Below are 14558 nucleotides of genomic sequence, written 5' to 3'. Positions count from 1 at the left end.
GCTCACACCTTTGGCTTCCTACCCCTCGTCCTGCCCCAGCTGGGCCGACGGAAGCTCACCACTAAGGCTTCCTGCCAGCACCCTAGCGACCAGCTGAGCATCACCCCTGACCTCCAAGCCCACCTCTAGCTCCCCGGTGGCTCAGGACGGTGGGCATTCATAGGGTGGGTAATCAGAACAGGCTGTGCTCACTTCTTTCCACGGCGTCTCCACGTTGGCTCCAGGAGGCCGGGACGGTTACTCTCCCTGGTTTACAGAAGAGGAAACAGGCTTGGGACAGGTTGAGACCTTTGCTCGAGGTCCCAGAGCTGCAGAGTGGTGGCAGACAGAGCCAGGACCCAGATCCAGGGTTCCCGGTGCCTTTGAGAGCCCCTGAGTCCCCCACATCCAAAGACCAAACCTGGCCCTGCATGGTTTATTCTTTCACTTGATTCATTCATTCATTCATTCATTCACATTCTTATGAGCCCCACTGTGTGCCTGGCTCTGTCAGGCACTGAGAAGCAGCAGCCCCATCCACTCCCAGGGCTCTACCCTGTGTGCAAAGAACAGCAACCAGTAGAAACCAGATGGTAGGGACCCAGGAGACCAAGAACACTGCCAGCTCATTCCCTTAATGGCGTCTACCAGACACAGATATCAATAATGTCCTCTTCAAGAACAGCGTCTGCTTGGTACCCAGGCAGGTGAGCTAGGTGGGCACAAGGGAATCAGCCGCTCGGGGGTTACTAGCGAAGGGATCAGGCAGGAGGCCAACTTGGGGGGACAGTGAAGCTCTGTCTTCCAGAGGGCAGCCCATGGGAGGCTATGAGGTATTCTATTATCTGGCGGGTGAGCCCTGCAAAGGAGGCTCAGAGAGTTTGGTGAGGAGCAAATGGGAAGCTCCTGGGGGCAGAAGTTGGCTGCGGGCCTGCCAGGCTGGGGTGGCAGAAGGCCACTGGCCGGGTGAGCAAGGATGCTTGCGGGGGCTGCCCTGTCTGGCTCGAGAGTGGGGCCAGGCAGCTTTCTAGGCACCTGACAAGCCTGCTGTGCAGCTGTGGCGACCTGAGCCTGTCGTGAAATCCGAGTCCTCAACCCAGACAGCATTTCACCTCCTGCTCCAGCAGGGAGTTACCCCGAGGGTAGAGAGCCGGTGCCGTGGGACCAGGTGGATTGTGGTTCCCATCCCAGCCACAGATAATAATGCATTTAATACGGAACAGTGATTGATGTGGTGTGCTCCCTGCATGCCCGGCATTTGGCGTGACTGCTTTTGGTCCTCGTGGCAGGCCTGTGGAGCAGGCATCAGCGGAGACAGAGGCACAGAGAGGGTGAGTGACTTGTTCAAGGTCACACAGCCAGAAACAGAGGAATCTGGGCCCAAGCCCAGGTCCATATGATTCTGGGATGGGGTCTTCCCAGCTGTATTATCTCTCTCTTAGCCCAACTCTTTTTCAGCTGTATGAGCCTCTGTGTTTTCCCCTATGAAATGGGGGTGACAGTTGTGCCTACACCACAGGGTTATCATGCAGATGAAGGGAAACAGTCGAATTAAAGGAGTTTTGTGTGGAGTCTGGCAGATAATGAGTTCTTGGCAAATGGCACTGTTACCACCATTGCCACCACGGTCACCATGATTACTGGGGCTGGAAGCCACCTGTGTGATCATTTGATCCAGCCTCCTCGTTGTACAGATGGGAAAACTGAGGTCTGAACAGGGGCGGTGGATCACACAGTTGGTGACCAGTGAAGGAGTATCGGAAATCCTCATGAGTCGGGCACCTGGGTGGCTCAGTTGGTGAAGCGTCTGCCTTCAGCTCAGGTTGTGCTCCTGGGGTCCTGAGATCTGGGATCAAGCCCCTTGTCGGGCTCCCTGCTCAGCAGGGAGTCTGCTTCTCCCTCTCCCTCTGCCCCCTCCCTGCACCACTCTGCTCTCTCTGAAATAAATACAATCTTAAAAAAAAAGAAAAGAAAAAGAAAAGAAATCCTCATGAGTCGGAGGCCTGCCATCTCCAGCCTCCCCACCCTGTGTGATGATAGCCTCAGGCCTTTCCATGCCTGTAGCCCCCATGGAGGTCCCAAAGGGCACTAACCCAGCTTCGTACCCCCAGCTACCCAAAGTGGATCAAATGAGCTACGACACCAAGAGTTCCTACACATGCGGCTGGCTGCCTTGCACGGGGAACGTGCCCTGCTCAACCTTGGAGAAGCCCACTCCTCCACCCTGGATTCTTCCTCTACGGCACAGCCCAGGGCTATCACTGCCTCCCTGGACATGGCTTGGGAGCCCCCTGGTGGCCATCTAGGGCTCGAGCTGCAGAGTCCAGGCATCATGGAAGTCCAGCCCAGCCCCAGCCGGGAGCCCAGCGCACATGTGCCTCTTTACCCAACTGAGCTCTAGAGCAGTGTCAGTGTCCCAAACTGGATACTGAGGTCCAAACTCTGCTCCTGGGGAGCACAGGACTCCATCCTGATAGGGAGCGGTGTTAATACCCATCCACAGACCCCCATCACCCGTTTTGTCCCCAGGGTATCCCAGTTCTGGGATGCCCACTTACCACGGTACCCCTTGTGATACAGAGGATCTGATTTTAATGTAGAGTTCTGGGTTTCCTTCTGTTTTATTTGGCCCATGGGATGGCAGGTAACTGCAGCTTTCTGTTGTCAACTTGGCAAAAGTCTCTCCTCCTCTAGTCACACGTAGCTACGGGGAAGTTAGGGAAGTTGGACTCTGTTTGAGTGGGTCTATTAGGAGGACCTCACAATGACAGCCTTGGGAGACCCTGAGCTCTAAGAACCTGCCTGCTCTAAACCAGTGTCCCTCCTCTCATTCAGTCAGGGTTCAAGCAGAAATACCAGGCCATAGAGAGTATGGGATTTGTCTCAGGGGTGTGAACCTGGGCGATTATCGGAGCGGCTTAAGCAATCTCTGGAAGGATGTCACTGAGTTCGATGCTGGAGCTTACAGATGGGCAGGCTGTCAGGAAAGGGGGGGCAGGGGTAATGCAGGAGAGGACCAGAACATTCCGGGACCCTCAGGAATGAGCTGGAACCCATGTGGGCAGACTGGAACCCTGGTTGGTTCTTGCTGCTGCCAACCTTGATGGTGTACGTGGGGGTTCTGGAGAAGTCAGGACCCTTCTCACAGATCTAAACACACACATCTTGGGGCGTCTGGGTAGCTAAGTCAGTTAAACAGCTGCCTTCAGCTCAAGTCCTGATCCCAGGGCCCTGGAATCAACCCCCACAATCGGGCTCTCTGCTCAGCGGGGAGTTTGCTTCTCCCTCTCCCTCTCCCTCTGCCCCTCTCCCCTGCTCATGCTCTCTCTTGCATGCACTCTCTCTCAAATAAATAAAAATCTTAAAAAATAAATAAATAAACGCATACATCTGGCTTAGCAGGAGTGAAAGCCGGATGCCGATCCCAGGGTAGGTGGGCCAGTTGCAGACCTACCACTGCCTTGAGACAGGGAAAATGACGGGACCCCATGAACAGCTTTTTCGCTGCTTTTCCTCCTTCTATTCTTGCCAGGATCCCTACCCTACACATGTCTCTCGTACAGGTGATGTATATCCTCGTTGTAAAGGTCCAGGAGTTGAGTTCTTTGGAGTCTTCCAGCCCTACAGATAACATCTAAGGAGTGACCAGGCAGGGTTGTCATGAACGTTTTCCAAGACCACTGACTCACCAAGACCCCTGGCTCCAGGGCCGAAGTGACTTATGGAGGACACCTAAACACTCGCTTTGTTCCTGGATGCCCGAGAAACCACGTGCACCGGACTGCAATCCTCAGTAAAACCCCCAGGCTCCCACCAAAGATGAGACTCACTCTTCTTTCCTTCTGAGTCCTGCAGACGCTTTGTATCTACACTCTCTCTATATCCTTAATAAACTCTGCTCTCACTTCTTGCCTCACATTTCATTTCTCTACTGCGCTAAGCCAAGGACTCTCTTGGTTGGTCCTGCAGGACCCCCACCCCCACCCCCTGGTCCTTGGACCTGGCCGGTCTGCATCAGCCTCACGCCAACAACCTGAGCCAGCCAACCCGTCAGCAGCTGCAGTGCTGGTGTTGTTAGTGAGGCTGTGGACAATGTCACCTCCTGCCTCCTTCCAGAAAGGACCTGATGTAACTTCTAGTAATTTCTAGGGTAAAAATAATAAAAACAGCAAGCAAACAGAAATTGAAGTAGAGGCATAGTAATCACAGAGGAAGAAGAGTCTAGAAAGGAGATTGGGACAGGGATGCTGTGGGGCTGCCTGTGTTAACAATTACATAGGAAGGGAAGGGTGGCTGTTAGTGTCATTTGGGGGCCCTCTAGTGGGCATAGACGGAAATAATACTTAATTTGTGCAACATCTGTTTATTCCACACTATTGTGGCGGGAGGGTGGGGAAGGACCTGCTGGGAGACTGTGTGTGTCAGAAGGAGGAAAGGACTTGTTGAAGGGCACACAGTGCCAGCAGCAGGTCCTGGGTCATTTCACGACACCACAAGAACTCCCAACCTTTCTCTCATTGGATGAAACCCCGTGAGGCAGGTATGGGGGGGCGGGGGGGAAAGCATGGGCCCTGACTCCCAGCTCAGTCCATTGTCGCCTTGTAAAAGTAGGAAAGTTCCTCGGCTTCTCAAGGCTTCAGCATGCTCACCTGTAAAGTGAGGGTTATTGTAGCCCCCACCTCTTGAGAATGCATGTCAAGGGTCTACGATGGAGCTTGGCCCATAATGACTGCAGGGTTCTCAAGGAAGAGAAACTGAGGCTCAAAGAGGTAAACAGGCCAGTCCCACATCAGCCAGCTCAACAGGGCAGGGTGGAAAGTGAATGGGACTTGAAGAAAAGTTTTAAAACGTCCTCTTCCAACCAGGAGGTGAGGTTATTATTAGCGATGGTGTATTTGTTGGGAAAAGTCAGTTCTCTATCCACGCAGACTTTACCATTATAGGCTCTGCTCCACCCTCCCGAACCCAGGGGTTCCTCCTGGGCCTGGGGTCTCAGAGGGCCACGTGAGATGCATAAGACCCAGGTATGACTGTTCTAGCCACAGCTGTCAGGATTTGATGGTGAGTGGGACTCAGGCAGAGTGGCCAGCTGGGTTTGGGGGTGGCGCTGGAGAGGGAAGCCCCCGAGAGGCCCCCTTCCTCTGCTTCTGGCTCCCACCTCTGCAAGCCATAAGTATCCAGTCTTTGATGCTAAGCTGTGCTTTAATATAGTAGTACTATATTTTTAGCTCTCTTGCCAGGCTGAGCTGTGGGAGAGGAGGCCCAGACCCACAGGGAGGTGTGCCTACTGGCCTGTTTTCTCAGTTTTACCTGGGGACAGTCATGGAACCTCAAATTGTTGGGCAGAGTCCAGTGACTTAATACGTGGGAGAGCCTAGCACAGTGCCTGGTTCATGACAACTATTGATAGTAGCAATATCATCCTTCACAGGTTGGGCTGGACGTCACCACCTCCAGGAAGCCTTCCCTGACTTTCCCAGGGCAAGTTTGCTGCCCGAGTCTCCTGTGCATCCCTGGTCCTTCTGGGCTGAACTGCCCCTTTATTTGTCTCTCTCCCATACTCAGCAGTAGCCCAAGGAGAGTCTGTGCCAGCTCTTGTTCATGTTGTAGCCCCCTTATTCCTGGCTCAGGTAGGAGTGACAAATAGATTTTAGGTGAATGAATGGGACTTATAAGAGCATGTATGCTGGGGCTGTAGGACCAGGCCCTTAGCTCTGACACTCACACACTGTTTGACTTAAGCTCTTGGAGTTACATCCCCTCCCACTATGTTCTGTTCCCACTGGGCAAGGCCTAGCATCAATGCCGCCTTCCCTCGATGTCCTTCCCGAACAAACGAACACTGTGACTTCTGTCTTCTTGGAAATCTTTTTCTTTTTAATATTAATTTACTTCTAGGGAGAGAGTGAGAGAGAGAGGGTGAGTGAGCAGGGGAAGGGCAGAGGGAGAGGGAAAGAGAATCCGAAACAGGCTCCACCCACTGCGCGGAGCCCAACGCGGAGCTAAATCTCACAACCCTGAGATCATGACTGGGCTGAAATCAACAGTCAGACCCCTAACAGACTGAGCCACCCAGGCGTCCCTGTCTTCTGGGGAATCTCAAGGCTCTGACTGCTTTTACCACTAACTTACTTTCACATAGGCTCTCCAGCTTGGTATCTTTAGGTTTTGTTTTACTTGTTTGTTTTAAGATTTTATTTATTTATTTGACAGAGACAGCACGCACACACAAGCAGGGGGAGTGGCAGGCAGAGGGAGAGGGAGAAGCAGACTCCCCACTGAGCAGGGAGCCCAGTGTGAGCTCGATCCCAGTACCCCGGGATCATGATCTGAGCCAAAGGCAGACGCTTAACCGACTGAGCCACCCAGGCGCCCCTGGTAACCTAAAGGTTTGCTGGTGTTTGGTTTGGATATTCTTTTCTTTCCATGTCACATGCCCAGGGAAATTTTGTTCCCCAGTGAGGCTGATAGCATTTGCCAACATTTATCATTAGGGAAGGGTAGTTCCTCCACTGCATAGCACGTGGAACATGGGATGTACATATAAAATTATTCCACCCGTGCCCTGCCTACTTCAGAAAAGGATTTAGAGGGCGCCTGGGTGGCAGAGTCGGTGAAGCGTCTGACTCTCATCTCACATCTAGCCCGAGAGATGTGCCTGTTTTTAAAGGAAGAGTAATTTGCTATATTGTAGAAGACGAATTTCTCAGTAATCATAACATGCAAGCTAGAACATACGTGTCCCTTTGATTTCTTAGTAAATCTCAATTATGACAATTTTCTTCTTAAAATTAGGAAGGTAGGGACTGAAAGAGAACTCAGCCTTGCCAGTGACTCAAAAAAAAAAAAAAAAAAAAGAAGTTAGTAACAGTCCCCTTTGGCATAGTGAGCCCTTCAAGTCAGCAGAGTTCTGGAATTTGTTTCCTTATGCCAGAGGGAAAAAATCACATTCAAAGAGTATGGGGAAGGGGCACCCGGGCGGTTCGGTGGGTTAAGCGCCAAACTCTTGATTTTGGCTCAGGTCAAAATTTCGGGGTCATGAGAATGAGCCCCATATCGGGCTTCGCACTGGGCAGGGAGCCTGCTTGGGACTCTTTCTCTCTCCCTCTCCCTCTGCTCCTGCCCCCCTCCAAACAAAACAAAACAAAACAAAACAAAACAAAACAAAACAGTAAGTGGGGGAAGGCAATAAAAACACAGAAAACCGAAATCCTTTTTTTTTTTTTTAGAATTTTTTTAAAGATTTTATTTTTAAGTAATCTCTATAGCCAACAGGGAGCTGAAACTCACAACCCTGAGATCAGGAGTCACGTGCTTCACTGACTGAGCCAGCCAGGTGCCCCACAGAAAACACAATTTTTTAAAATTTAAATTCAGTTAATTAACATATAGTGTATTTTTAGTTTCAGAGGTAGAATTTGGTGATTCATCAGTTGTATATAACACCCAGTGCTCATTACATCATGTGCCCTCCTTAACGCCCATCACCCAGTCACCCCATCCCCCCACTGACCTCCCCTCCTGCAACCCTCCGCTTGTTTCCTATGATTAAGAGTCTCTTATAGTTGGTCTCCCTCTCTGGTTTCATCTTATTTGATTTTTCCCTCCTTTCCCCTATGATCCTTTGTTTTGTTTCTTAAATTCCACATGTGAGTGAAATCATTTAATTGTCTTTCTTATGATTGACTTATTTTGCTTAGCATAATACCCTCTAGTTCATCCCCATTGTCGCAAATGGGAAGATTTCTTTTTTTGATGGCTGAGTAATATTCCATTGTGTATATACATCACATCTTCTTTATCCATTCATCTGTCAATGGACATCTGGGCTCTTTCCATATTTTGGCTATTGTGGACATTGCTGCTATAATCATTGGGGTGTAAGTGTTCCTTCATATCCCTATATTTGTATCCTTTGGGTAAATACCTAGTGGTGTAATTGCTGGGTCATAGGGTAGCTCTATTTTTAACTTTTTGAGGAATTTCCAAACTGTTTTCCAGAGTGGCTGCACCAGCTTGCATTCCCACCAAGAGTGTAAGAGGGGTTCCCCTTTCTCCACATCCTCGCCAACATCTGTCGTTTCCTGACTTGTTAATTTTGGCCATTCTTTTTTTTTTAAATAAATTTTATTCATTTATTTGGCAGGTAGAGAGAGAGCACGAGCAGGGCAGCAGGAGAGGGAGAAGCAGACTCCCCACTGAGCAGGAAGCCCAATGTGGGGCTTGATCCCAGGACCCCGGGATCAGGACCCAAGCCGAAGGCAGATGCTTAATTGACTGAGCTACCCTGGAACCCCTTAATTTTAGCCATTCTGACTGGTGTGAGGTGGTATCTCATTGTGGTTTTGATTTGTATTTCCCTAATGCCGAGTGATATGGAGCATTTTTTCATGTGTCTGTTGGCCATTTGTATGTCTTCTTTTGAGAAATGTCTGTTCATGTCTTCTGCCCATTTCTGGACTGGATTATTTGTTTTATGGGTGTTGAGTTTGACAAGTTCTTTATAGATCTTGGATACCAGCCCCTTATCCAATAAGAAATTTGCAATTATCTTCTCCCATTCAGTAGGTTGTCTTTTGGTTTTGTCGACTGTTTCCTTTGCTGTGCAAAGGCTTTTTATCCTGATGAAGTTCCAATAGTTTATTTTTGTTTTGTTTTCCTTGCCTTTGAAGACGTGTCTAGCAAGAAGTTGCTATGGCCCAGGTCAAAGAGATTGCTACCTGTGTTCTCCTCTAGGATTTTGATGGATTCCTGTCTCACATTTAGGTCTTTCATCCATTTTGAGTTTATTTTTGAGAAAACACAAATTCTTAATTATGATCCATTCCTATCATTTAGTAAGTGGTCTAATTACCAATCTTTACATTTTCCAGTACATTTAAAAAATACTTATTTTGTCACTGACCAAAATAAGAGGGGAAAGGGGCATGGAGCTCAAACTTTATTTGCAATGGAAGTATGAGGTAAATAAAGGGTTATTAAGTACAACCACAGGTCCACTAATAGTTTATGAGCTAAAAAAAATATTAGTTTCCAAAAAAATCAGACAAGTATCTATACCTATACCTTTGTTGCTTCTAGCCAAGGGACAGGTTAAAAGCGGGTCACCAGTGCATGAGCAGTCTACTTACTGCATATAACCCAAATTTTAAAAAAATATTTAATTTATTTATTTAAGAGAGAACAGATTGGGGGAGGAGGGGCAGAGGGAGAGGGAGAAGCAGACTCCCTGCTGAACAGGGAGCCCTACACAGGCGATCCCAGGACCCTAAGATCATGACCTGAGCCGAAGGCAGATGCTTAACTGACTGAGCCATCCAGGTGCCCCCCAAAAGTTTTGTTTTGTTTTGTTTATTTAAGTAATCTCTATACCCCTGTGGAGCTTGAACTCATAGCCCGGAGATTAATAATCTTATGCTCTTCTGACTGAGCCAGCCAGGAACCCCTAAACCAAACATTTTTTATTCTTTGAGAATAAAACTCTCCACTGCCAAGATGAAAAAAAATGAATGAAACTACACATTTAAAAAACAGAACACACATTCTGTAAGTGCAAATAAGAATTTTGATGATGGCAAATGTGTACCGCCTTCTCCAGAGTTTCCTAGAATCTTCTGTGATCTATTTGGCCTTCAAAAAAAAAAAAAAAAAAAAACCAACAACAATAGCTCCTATTCTATTTCTCAGCTGAGCCTAAGAGAGTTGCCATTAGTTCCCCGTAAGTAACAAAACCATCTAGAACTACCATAAGCATAAAGTGCTACCAAAGATTATCTTTCTTACCAGATAGGTTATGTATGACAAAACCTGCATGTTCAGCTACCTTTTAAAATGATTAAACAGCAGAAGATATCTAGGCACGGGGCCGACTGTGAATTTCCAACGAGATATGTTAGAAGAGTTTGGTGTCTCGCTAGGTGTTGGTACAGGGGCGGGGAGGAAGCATTAAAGAACTATTTAATTGCTATGGGCCCCATCCAGATTTCAGCCTAAAGGGATCCTATGCCAAATTAGGATTTAATTGTTCTTTAGCAGAAAGAAAAACCAAATGATGAAAATGTTCAAAATATTAGTGGATTATTTTAAGAAATGACATTCTAAAATGGGCACGAGCACTGGTAAATTCCAGGTATGCTTCAAGTTTTGGATAAAAAAGACATTCTGCTCTTCGCAATAATCATTCCAAATAAAAATGTTGGTGTTTCGAAACAGGTTAAGAAACTAACCACCTTCACACTTTCAGTATCATAATTTCTTAGAAGAGCATCAGGTAAATATATATATTTTTTCCTTTGTAAATTAAGTACATCTAAGAGAATATTAGAAACTATCATATTCAGTTGTACCTTACTATCTACTGAAACTGATCATTCCTTTTTTTAAAAATATATTTATTTATTTAAGTCATCTCTACACCCAACGTAGGGCTCGAACTCATGACCCCCAGATCAAGAGGGGCATGCTCCACTGACTGAGCCAGCCAGGTGCCCCTGGAAGTGATCATTCTTTTTTCTTTTTTAAAGATTTTATTTATTTATTTGAGAGAGAGAGAGAGAGAGAAAGAGCACACAAGCGGGGGGTGGGGTGGGGTACGGTGGGGGTGGTGCAGAAGGAGAGGGAGAGAGGCACCTGGGTGGTTCAGTCGTTAAGCGTCTGCCTTCAGCCCAGGACGTGATCCCAGAGTCCTGGGATCGAGGCCCACATCAGGCTCCTCCGCTGGGAGCCTGCTTCTTCCTCTCCCACTCCCCCTGCTGTGTTCCCTCTCTCGCTGGCTGTCTCTCTCTGTCAAATAAATAAATAAAATCTTTAAAAAAAAAGAAGAAGAAGAAGAAGGAGAGGGAGAAGCAGACTCCCCTTTGAGCAGGGAGCCCAATGCGGGATTGGAGCCCAATGCGATACTCGATTCCAGGACCCTGAGATCATGACCTGGGCCGAAGGCAGATGCTTAATGCCTGAACCACCCAGGCGCCCCGGAACTGATAATTCTTAAGTAACGATTCAATTTACAAACAGGCCAATCAAGTCATACAGAAGCAAACTATACACATACACTATATACTTCTCTCTGGTCTTGACAAAAGCTTCAGGTAACTTCATAGCTTGGGTTACCAAAGCAGAGACTCAAAAGCCTTTATCTTATCAAATTAAAAAAATTGTATCTTTGGAGCACCTGGCTGGCTCAGTTGGTGGAGCGTGCGACTCTTGATCTCAGGGTTGTAAGTCTGAGTCCTACCTTGGGTGTAGAGATTCCTTAAAAATAAAATCTTAAAAAAAAGAAAAGAAAAAAATGTATCTTTTACTGTCACCTTGTTAATCAGGCTACAGACCACAAAGATAAGCAAAACAAAGGTCGAACATACCTTAAGAAATCATGTCAGTCGAGGGGCGCCTGGGTGGCTCAGTCAGTTAAGCTAAGCGTCTGCCTTCAGCTCAGGTCATGATCCCAGGGTCCTGGGAGCAAGTCCCTCATCGGGCTCCTTGCTCAGCGGGGAGCCTGCTTCTCCCTCTGTTTGCCACTCCCCCTGCTTGTGCACTCCCTCTCTCTCTCTAGCAAATAAATAAAATCTTAAAAAAAAAATCATGTCAGTCGAGGTACAAAGGAACCCATGATTGGCTTTTTAATATCTAATATTTAAGCAATGTGAAAAACATAAGTAAAGGCAAAGCAAACAAACATTGCCATTGTTCATGTTTTCATATATTTTTTTAAGATTTTATTTATTTATTTGAGAGCGAGAGCCAGGGAGCACAGCGGGGCTGGGGGTGGGGTTGGAGGGGCAAAGGGAGAGGGAGAAGCGGGCTCCCTGCTCTGCGGAGAGCCTGACTGGGGACTGATCCCAGGACCCAGAGAGCATAACCCGAGCCTAAGGCACCTTGAAGCTTAACCGACTGAGCCACACAGGCACCCCCCCATCACCAGGTTTCATATTTTCACTAGCAAAAAATTTTCCTTAGGTTAGTGTTTGCCTTCAATTGTCTCCCGGAGTTGAATTAACACATATTTCAAATGCTAACCTTTTACTTATATAATCTAGAGGATGAAACTAATTCCTTCTCTTATATATATTTGGTTTATAACCTGGTGATAGTGATGTATCTAAAAGCAATGTTTTCTGGGGCGCCTGGGTGGCACAGCAGTTAAGCGTCTGCCTTCGGCTCAGGGCGTGATCCCAGCGTTATGGGATTGAGCCCCACATCAGGCTCCTCCGCTATGAGCCTGCTTCTTCCTCTCCCACTCCCCCTGCTTGTGTTCCCTCTCTCGCTGGCTGTCTCTATCTCTGTCAAATAAATAAATAAAAATCTTTATAAAAAAATAATAAAAAATAAAAGCAATGTTTTCTAATACGTAGGTGAATAATGTAAGAAAGAGTGTGAAGCCAAAGTCACTTGTTTAAGGCTGCAATGTATGTAAAAGGAGTGCCTTACACATATGAAGGGCTCACTAAATTTGTAATTATAAAAAAAAAACCCATACAAGTACTCAAGACAACACAAATATATCCTTAGCTAACCGGAGTGTTAACATTAGAAATAACAATTTCCAGTTATGTATATTTATAGTTCATAGTTGAAATACTTCCTCCCCACACACAAAAACAAGGTGTTCTTTACTTTTCCTGTAAAGAATTGAACAGTAAAGTCACCTTTTACATGTAAGAAATGGGGAAATGTTACTTCAAACTTCTGAATCATTTTAACTGACTAGCATTTCAGCCTGACATTCATGGTCTCATAATGTAGCAATAAGTAACTTTTATTTATTTTTTTTTAAAGATTTTTAAGTAATCTTTACACCCAACAGTGGGGCTTGAATTCACAACCCCAAGACCAAGAATCACATGCTCTACAGACTGAACCAACTGGGCGCCCCTAGTAATAAGCAACTTTCAAAAAATAGATGTTCTTTTTTCAACCTTAAGTTTTGTTTATAAACCTTTAATTATTATCTCGCTGAAACACCTTTGACAAAGGTGGCATTGATACCTGATTACAAATGTGCCCAAATCTAATGAAATCACTATCATGGCAAAAAGAAAATGCCCTAGAGTCAGAATATGAGCTCGTCATAGTTAAACTCATTCCCAGTAAAACATTTTTAAAGAGCGGTGACGAAATACTGTTCTAAGGGGGATGATCAGAAATTATCTGTAAGGAGAAAGTTAATAGTACCAGAGTCAGGAGTGAGGTGATTATAGGAATCGACGTCCTGGCAGACCCAGCAAAAGGGAAAACGGGATATTATGAAGTTCCTCTTGGATAAAAGTTCCTTGGAGGCACATGGGTTTAACCCTTCCAGTCGGAATTTCCAAAGGGCTGCACCGAAGGGCAGCAAGGACTAGACTGGATTTACAGCTCTGGTTTTGATTAACATTCATAAGGTAAACGATCTTGAGCAAAACCTTGTCTTTCTCAGAGTCTCAGTTTTCCCGTCTGTAACTCAGAAGGAAAAGATGGCTTTTAAAATCCTCACCTTAAGTTACTTAGCGATTAACTAATTCTTTTGCGCTCTGCGGGAGACAGCGGCGAGGGTGCGCCGCGGCTGGGGAGGGGTTAATTCTTTCGTCCCCGCCCCTTCCTGGCCCCGCCCCGTGGGCCCCTCCCCCGCCCGGGTTGCACCCTTGACCCCGCCCCCAGGCCGTGCGTCCACCGGAAGTGCCCGCGCGCGGGCAGCTCACTTCCGCCCGGCAGGTGACAGCCGCGGGGCTCCGAGCGGCCGGCGGCACGGACGCACCGGGGGAGCGGGAGGACGAGGTCGCGGACATTTTGCTGGCGAGCCGAGCCGCGCCGTGGCGCCGGGAGCCGTTCGGACCTGTGGGTGAGGAAGCGGGAAGTCCAGCGAGGCAGGAGAAGGAGTGGGGCGTGGAGGCGGTGGTCTGAGGTGAGGGGGTTTGTGGGGTCAGAGGTCACGGAGAGGACGGGGCGCTAGAGAGGCGAGAGTGGCTTCCCAAGCCACGACGAGACAGAAGGACTGCGGGTTCATTCATTCGTGCCCACTTGGCCCCGGCCTGAATCCCAGCCGCCCCAGCCCGCAGCCCCTCCTGGGGCGTCCTCCGGAGAGAGTCCGCTCCTGGCCAGGGGTGAACTCCTCTCCCGGTCGTGGTTTCCCCGTTCACATCCTGAGGCCTCCCTGTCATTCAGGGCCTTATCTCTTTGCCAAGGTCCAAAAAGGAAAAAAAAGAAAAGAAAAGAAAAAAAAGTCAAGAACCGGCCCTGAGCGCCTGCCCCGCGGTAGGCTTGGGCTTGGTCTATCCGTCGGCGTTTTATGGACAGGTTATCGGGGGACACCTGTAATCATGCTAAAAATACTGACGAAATGCTAGCTGGTAGTTACTGAGCTCCTGCTGTGCTAAACACTGTGCTAAGCACTGTAGGTACGATGGCACATGTAAACTTTACAACAGCCCTTGTGAGGCAGCTGTTGTTGATATCCGCATTTTATCCACAAGGGAACTAAGGCACAGAGAGGTTGTATCACACATGGTAAGGTCAGTCCTGTGGTATAGGCAGAGCCAGGGTTCTTACCCAGGCTTTCAGGGACCTGCGAAGTGCAGAGACAGAAGAGGCTGGAGCAAGGCTGG

At 47.7% G+C, this 14558-nt stretch overlaps 1 protein-coding gene and 1 long non-coding RNA gene across 13 annotated transcripts in view; one reads left to right on the top strand and one right to left on the bottom strand.

Moving 5' to 3' along the window:
* AP1B1 (adaptor related protein complex 1 subunit beta 1) overlaps window positions 1–14558 on the top strand; it is a 78010-nt gene that overhangs the window by 12403 nt on the left and 51049 nt on the right. For 5 of the 12 annotated variants that reach the window (XM_057305917.1, XM_048221448.1, XM_048221446.1 and 2 more), the window contains exon 1: window positions 13645–13795. The exons of 2 other annotated variants lie outside the window; for them this stretch is intronic. The gene's annotated coding sequence lies outside the window, so the exon portion shown is untranslated. Of the gene's footprint in view, window positions 1–13621; window positions 13859–14558 lie in introns of those variants that run through there. 5 more of the 12 variants (XM_048221445.1, XM_048221449.1, XM_057305918.1 and 2 more) reach the window with 2 other exon arrangements.
* On the bottom strand, window positions 10547–13351 carry LOC130542450 (uncharacterized). Its single transcript, XR_008957011.1, has 3 exons — window positions 13150–13351; window positions 11039–11243; window positions 10547–10761 (listed from the first exon to the last, which is right to left on the bottom strand). It is a non-coding gene; the product is annotated as an uncharacterized LOC130542450 (long non-coding RNA).

Source organism: Ursus arctos, unplaced genomic scaffold (genome assembly GCF_023065955.2).
Source record: "Ursus arctos isolate Adak ecotype North America unplaced genomic scaffold, UrsArc2.0 scaffold_34, whole genome shotgun sequence".
NCBI lineage: Eukaryota > Metazoa > Chordata > Mammalia > Carnivora > Ursidae > Ursus > Ursus arctos.
The sequence above is the reverse complement of the archived record's forward strand: the minus strand, read 5'-3'. Positions and strand labels throughout refer to the sequence as shown.